General features: G+C 28.6%; 1 long non-coding RNA gene across 1 annotated transcript; it reads right to left on the bottom strand.

The window, feature by feature from the left end:
• Window positions 1-5,813: 5,813 nt before the first annotated feature.
• LOC133815932 (uncharacterized) lies at window positions 5,814-6,859 on the bottom strand. Its single transcript, XR_009884911.1, has 3 exons — window positions 6,511-6,859; window positions 6,034-6,400; window positions 5,814-5,932 (listed from the first exon to the last, which is right to left on the bottom strand). It is a non-coding gene; the product is annotated as an uncharacterized LOC133815932 (long non-coding RNA).
• Between the last annotated feature and the right edge of the window lie 1,394 nt (window positions 6,860-8,253).

The raw sequence follows: 8,253 nt of genomic DNA, 5'->3' as shown, positions 1-8,253 counted from the left end.
ATAGTGGAGTCACGAGGAATTAATAAGTTAGTAAATTTATTTGTTAGATTTATGATAACTTATTGGAGCTTGATTTCATAGGCCCATGGTCCCTATTGTACCTTGGATAAAATCATCTAGATAGTCTCAATTAATTGATTTAATCATCAATTAGAATTATCAAAGTTGACCAGGTCAATTTTGGATAGTTTCACAGAGTTGTGTAATTTTGAGAAGAAAAGAGAAATTATGGCAGATTTATTAATTAAGATAAATTGGTATCTAAATTAATAAATAAATTTAAATCAAGTTTCAAATTATAAATAATTAATTTGATAAAGGATTTAAATAATTATTTAATTAATTAAATCAATAGAAAATAATACAGGCCTTGATTTTAAGTCCAATGGGCTTATAATCAAATGGGAAATTTCACGGGTCTATAGCCCATGATAATTTCGACCTAGGGCTTCAAAATGGCTGTTATTTTATTGATTTTTTAATTAAATTAAATGGCTTAATTGAGTCTATAAAAGGAGTGCTTAGAGAGAAGATTTGAGAGACGACAGATAAGTCACAAGTCAGATTTTCTGATAGTTTTAGATTCTCTCTAAACACAAGTCCTTTTCTAAACCTCTTTCTTATTTTCTCTTCTTCTCTCTATATCTATCTCATGTGTTGAGAATTTCCCACACTAGTCTAGGTGGTTCTAAGGATACATTGGAAGATCGTGAAGAAAATAGAAGATCGGTTCAGTTTCTTGATAATACTCTGTGACAGAGAGGATACAAGAGTTAGAGAAACTGAAGGAAGGACTCTTAATTCCGCTGCGTATACTGTAAGTATTATATTATTTGTTTCTCTTTGAATTCAATTTTAGAAACATGTTTTAGGCTATCTCGTATTAATTTGTTTAATATTAGATATACATGAAAATAAATAAAGATCTTATAAATTTTTCCAACACTGCTAGGGTTTGATATAGTTGTCATGCTCAGTAAGATAGAGTAGTGAATTTAGAAGGGGATCCGATCCCAAAAAATACTACTAGATAACATTGCATTAAGATACAGTAGTGAATTTAGAATGGCATCCGATCCCGAAAAATTATTACTAGATAACATTGCACTAAGCAGACCTAATTATGACATAATGAACCGTTCCAACGTACACTAGTAAACCAATACTACTGCTCGGGTCTCATATAGTTGTCATGCTGAGTAAGATAATAGTCAATTTAGAAGGGGATCCGATCCAGGAAAAATATTACTAGATAACATTGCTCTAAGATATAGTAGTGAATTTAGAATGGCATCCGATCCCGAAAAATTATGACTAGATAACATTGCACTAAGCAGACCTAATTATGACATAATGAATCGTTCCAACGTACACTAGTAAACCAATACTACCGCTAGGGTCTCATATAGTTGTCATGCTGAGTAAGATAGAGTAGTGAATTTAGAAGGGGATCCGATCCCGGAAAAATATTACTAGATAACATTGCACTAAGATATAGTAGAGAATTTAGAAGGGGATCCGATCCCGAAAAATTATGACTAGATAACATTGCACTAAGCAGAACTAATTATGACATAATGAATCGTTCCAACGTACACTAGTAAACCAATACTACTGCTCGGGTCTCATATAGTTGTCATGCTGAGTAAGATAATAGTCAATTTAGAAGGGGATCCGATCCAGGAAAAATATTACTAGATAACATTGCACTAAGATATAGTAGTGAATTTAGAATGGCATCCGATCCCGAAAAATTATGACTAGATAACATTGCACTAAGCAGACCTAATTATGACATAATGAACTGTTCCAACATACACTAGTAAACCAATACTACCGCTAGGGTCTCATATAGTGGTCATTCTGAGTAAGATAGAGTAGTGAATCTAGAAGGGGATCCGATCCCGAAAAATTATTACTAGATAACATTGCACTAAGTAGACCTAATTATGACATAATGAACCGTTCCAACGTACACTAGTAAACCAATACTACCGCTAGGGTCTCATATAGTTGTCATGCTGAGTAAGATATAGAAGAGAATTTAGAAGGGGATCCGATCCCGAAAAATTATTACTAGATAACATTGCACTAAGCAGACCTAATTATGACATAATGAACCGTTCCAACGTACACTAGTAAACCAATACTACTGCTAGGGTATGATATAGTTGTCATGCTGAGTAAGATAGAGTAGTGAATTTAGAAGGGGATCCGATCCCAAAAAATACTACTAGATAACATTGCACTAAGATATAGTAGTGAATTTAGAATGGCATCCGATCCCGAAAAATTATGACTAGATAACATTGCACTAAGCAAACCTAATTATGACATAATGAACTGTTCCAACGTACACTAGTAAACCAATACTACCGCTAGGGTCTCATATAGTGGTCATTCTGAGTAAGGTAGAGTAGTGAATCTAGAAGGGGATCCGATCCCGAAAAATTATTACTAGATAACATTGCACTAAGCAGACCTAATTATGACATAATGAATCGTTCCAACGTACACTAGTAAACCAATACTACCGCTAGGGTCTCATATAGTTGTCATGCTGAGTAAGATATAGAAGAGAATTTAGAAGGGGATCCGATCCCGAAAAATTATTACTAGATAACATTGCACTAAGCAGACCTAATTATGACATAATGAACCGTTCCAACGTACACTAGTAAACCAATACTACCACTAGGGTCTCATATAGTTGTCATGCTGAGTAAGATAGAGTAGTGAATTTAGAAGGGGATTCGATCCCGGAAAATATTACTAGATAACATTGCACTAAGATATAGTAGTGAATTTAGAATGGCATCTAATCTCGAAAAATTATGACTAGATAACATTGCACTAAGCAGGCCTAATTATGACATAATGAACCGTTCGAACGTGCACTAGTCACCGAGATAACCTATACTATATGTAATAATATACAGTGCATTATATTTTTTTCAACTTTTGTGCTTACATTTTTCTAATTTTGTTTATTTTTTATATTTTAAACAATACATATAAATAATGTTTTTAAAAATATTTAAATAAAAAATATTAAAAAATATATTTATTAAAAACTTGTTAAAATAAGAGGCTTTTTCATAAAAAAAGACATTATTTTTTTAAAAATAATGATGAAAATAATATAAAATAAGCTTTTTGAAATTAACAAAAAAAAATTAAATAATGTCAATAATTTTTTTTGAGAAAAAGTGTTAGAAATGAATATAAAATTAATTTTTTATTTAATTAATGGAGTGTCTATATATATTATTGGAGTGCAAATATAATGTCCCTAATATACAAATATATATTTTTTATTTTGAAACAACAAACAATTTTTTATTTTTAAAATTTCATTTAAGGTTTTTTAATTCTAATTTCGTTTTGTATTATTAAAATAATTCTCATTATTAATAAAATCAAATCAATACTTTAACTTAATGATTTATTAAATTCCTGATTTTTTTTTAGTTTAGGATAAGAATTAATTAAATTTGTAAATATCTACCAATAATAAAATTATACAGTTTCATCTTATCAAATTTTCATTTAATTTTATTTTTTTAAATTCATTAAATCAAAAAATTGTGGTAGTTGTATTAAGTGTCTTAAATTATTAATGCTATTTTCTATTTATTTTTTTAATGCATTTAATTGATCAAATTTGTAATTAAAATTATAGTGGCTGAAATTAATAGGTGATTTTTATTAAAAATTTAATATTAAATTATAAAAATTGGTAGTAGCCGAAATTTATTGATAAATGATTCAAAAAGACAATATTAAATTAAATGTTGCTACATGATTACTAATTACATTTGGGAAGTAACAATATATAAATTATTTATTCATTAACTTAAGAAAGTGTGGTTCTTGTATTAAATGACATATTTTAAAATTGTTCTTATTTTTTCAGTTTTTTTTTTTGTTAAATGCATTTAATTTGTGAAATTGCTTATTAAAATATAGGTGGTCGAAATTAATGGGTCTCTTTTATAAAATAGAAATACTATTTAATTAATGTGAATGCATGATTAGTGTTTACATTGGGAAGTTACAACATATTAATTATTTATTCTTTCAATAATATTTTATTTTTTATTTTAAAGAAATCTAAAATATTTTATTAAGAATGTGAAAGGTTGCATTGTTTCTTCATAACACACATTATAAATATACCCACATACAACCAAAACCGATTATCCTATTTTTTTTTTTTTTTAAATCAAGTTTTACAAACATTCAACTACTATGTCTATCATCAACATATCAGATTCAACCTATTCAAAGAATGAAGATAACTCTTCACCCTTTGATTTTAAAGATGATGAAGTAAATTCTCCATTGAAGAAGATCAAGGTTGAGAAGTTTGACAATGATGCAAAGTCTCAATTGAAGAATATCAAGACTGAGAAGTTTAGCGGTGGTGAGAAAGATGTGAATCCACTTGATGCTCAACTAGAGTACAATCCAAATGTAATATATTTTGATATTATGTTCCAAAAATTTAATGAAAATATCAGTCGTCTACTTGAATTGAAGAACAACATGGATGAATTTGTTCGAGAGATGACAAGATGCACTTTTGCGATGCAAACTCTACATGAATCAGTGGCCAACTATTTTGATGCAGAGAGGAAAAAGAACGAGGTGTGGGAGAAATATTTGAAGGAGAAGGAGAAGAAGATGACAATTTCTAAAATGCTTCAAGTGTTTTTTTTTTTTAAATTTATTGTTTTTATGTGTTTCCTTAGGTCTTACTATAATATTTTTATTCTATTATGTTTTAATTTTTTTTATGGACATTTTCTTAAAAGAATTTGTTATGAAAAGAAACTTTTATTTCTTTTTGGGTCTTCAGATAAAATCTTATTATTATTTATTTATTAATATTGTTAATAATTTTGTTGGAGTGAAATTATCCAATTTTTTTTAAATCAATGCCGAAATTGTATTTTAATTTTCGGTTTTTAATGTAAAATTTTAAATAAAAATTAACAATTTACCATTAAACAATCTCTAAATTAATAGATATTATAAATTACCTAACAAATTATATTAAATGAATAAGATTCCTTATTGGGCAATATAGGACTAATAAATAAATATCTAATTTCAAAACAACATAATTTGATTTTCCCAAGAGAATACAAAGAGATGTTTTTTTAAAAAAATCAAAATAGTTTTTTAATGCTAGCCGAATTTTTTTTTTAATTTGTGCATGCCGAAAATAATGATTTAAAAAAAAGTTTCAATTAAAAAATATATTTTCAAGGTAAAGAATATCAATAGTTATTGGTTATGATGTAATCTTATCAATAAATGCTCATTTATTGATAATAGAAAATTTGAAAAGTTGTATTGTTTTGTAGTTTATGGAAAAAATAAAATTAACTAAGTTAACATTTTTTGGGAAAAAAATGAAGAGTTGTATTGATTCATTTTAACCTATAATCAAAGTAGTTTGGCATAAATCAAAGTTGTTTTTTCTTTTTAAATTTGTATTTTATACTGTAATATGGAAATATTTATTTCTTATTTTTGTTTTGATGTTCTATTATTGTTAGAAAAACCAATAGTCATCCATTATTTTAGGGTACATAAAAAATCATCAATTTGTTGTGATTTCCAATATAAGATTTAAATAATAAAATCTCAAATTTGAAATACTAATTTCGAAATTAAAATTTAATACATTAAAGAAATTAAAAAAATATATTTCAATTAGTTCATTGGAAATTACATATACTTGCACCAAATAATATTTAAAATGCTACATTGGAAATTAAACAAACTTATTTGGATCAACAATATAAAAATACAAAAGTAAACCAAATTACTCCTCCACATCTCCCTATTTATTGATTACATTGCTACTATCAATGATATCTTGACTATGGTCTTCAGATATTTGAGATGCTTCACATAGTTGCTGTACAAAACAATAAATAAATAAAGAAAATTAGATAAACATATACCAACCAGATAATGTTTCATACTGTAAAATTTTGAAATTAATTAAGATATACCAACCAGACGACGACGAAGTTGATGGATAATATTATTTGAATCATTTAACCTATCTCTAGATTCAAGGATCTTTGTAATAAATATATTTTGCAAACCAACAACCATTTTGAGCAAAGCATTTACTTTTGCCACCCCAACCTGTAAAAAATAAACTAATATAAAATTTCAAAAATAATTAAAATAATAATAATAAAAAAAAAATAATACATACACATTTTACATGGTCTGGAATTTGAAGGTTCCCTTTGTTTACATCTAATGGTATATTAATGGTCATTGCATCACCATCTTCATCAGGTATGACAAAACTCCATGGTGGGATAGGAACATCACGGTCTACCTCATCTACACATACATGGTTTTCGTATTCCTAATTTTTAAATAGAAAAAATAGTTTAGAAAAATATAATCGAAGTGTTCTAACATAAACATAAAATGAGATCTCAATCATAGACACATATATAGATATGAAGATATTACCTTACAAAAAGAACAATAAGATTCACTATGAAGACAACGCCGAGTTCTACTTTCGAACATTGAAGAGGACGACTCCAAACTTTTCATAGGAGATCTATATCGACGAGCGCGATCTAAAAGCAATTTTGACCTGATTCGATTAGGAGACAATGAGTTATCATAAAAAATTTGTCTCTTCTTTCCAACCCTTCCTTCTAAATCTTTAGATCTACTTCTTTTATTCTTCATCCCCTTCCCCTCTACTCCCATGCGTTTTCTCTCTCTCCCTTTCTATTTTTTCCTCACACGTTTTTTTTTTCTTATTTCTCTCCTTCACATGCTCACGAAAATCATGGTGAAATTCTGATTTTTTTTATGTTTATTTTTTTACTTTGAATGTAGAAGAAGAAGAAGAAGAAGAAGAAGAAGAAGAATAAGAAGAAGAAGAAGAAGAAGAATAGAGAGTTTAAGAAATGAGTGTGCATTTATTATGAAACCCTAATTTTTAAAATTTTAAATTAATTCAAAACTTGAAAAGAGAGCTTACCTCTTATTGGTTGGAATCACCATTCCTAATGACCAAAAAAAAAAAGCTAATTTCGAAATTAATGCAAAAAAAAAAAATCTATGCCAAAAAAAAAAGAATCTTTACTTGTTGGTAACTTGATGTACCAAGTCACCTACATGCCATGTCAGCACATTTGCACATTTATCTAGGTACCCAAGTGTGGGTAATAACCATTGAGAACTTTTCCATAAATATATATTAGGTTAAATATATATATATATATAAACCACCTAAACATACTATAAAAATTATTTTAAAATAAAGTATTTTCTCATGTATTTTTAACCCAATATGTATGGCAGTCCACAATAAAGATGAATTTTTATGTGACTATTGTTGTACCATACAAATTAGCATGGATTCAACCACTTAGCTAAGGGTACAACTGGTAGATAAATTAGGCAATCGTATCCCTATGTAATTGAGAATTATCTTGAATGATTGTATACCATATTTATGCAATGGTTACCCAAACATGTCTAGGGAATTCCATTATAAATATCAGAGATAATGGACAGGAAAATTGACTATTTTTTGTAATACACAAACTCTGCAGAAATTGTGAATGAGTAATAATATTGTCTCATGGACTAGGTAGATTTTAACCACTGAACCACGTAAAATTGTGTGTGAGAAATAGTTCATTACGATTTACAAATAAGCACTAATATCTTTCTTGTTTGATTTCTAAATCTACTGTTGGCGAAAAATCGCGTCAACGGTTTGATGCTTTCGTTGAGAGTTCATTAGTGCTTGATCCTTGATGAGTTTCATTCAACGTTTATCATGCACTACAAGAAAAAGACTCTACAGCGACGACATCTATTATGATGACTCCAAAGTCGTCGCTGTATGTAGTCGAAATCCACGAAAAATTCTTTTTTTTATTTATTAAAAAAAAAGCTACAGCGACAATATGTCGTCGCTGTAGGGTCGTCAACAACACATGACCAGGCCCTCCAAATTCCTGATAACCCACAACGATGACATGTCTTCGCTATAGGGCCTCGTCGAAAAAAAGAGGGAAATATGTTTGTCTATAGAGACGACCTATCGTCGCTGTAAGATAGGGAGGGAACTTAACCACCAAAAATTGGTTGCCTATTTTTACTCCCTATAGCGACAACATGTCGTCGCTGTAGGATAGGGAGAGAACTTAACCACTAAGAGTTGGTTGCCTATTTTCCCTCTCTATA

Source organism: Humulus lupulus, chromosome 2, assembly GCF_963169125.1.
Source record: "Humulus lupulus chromosome 2, drHumLupu1.1, whole genome shotgun sequence".
Taxonomy (NCBI): domain Eukaryota; kingdom Viridiplantae; phylum Streptophyta; class Magnoliopsida; order Rosales; family Cannabaceae; genus Humulus; species Humulus lupulus.
This window is presented reverse-complemented; position numbering and strand designations above follow the sequence as displayed.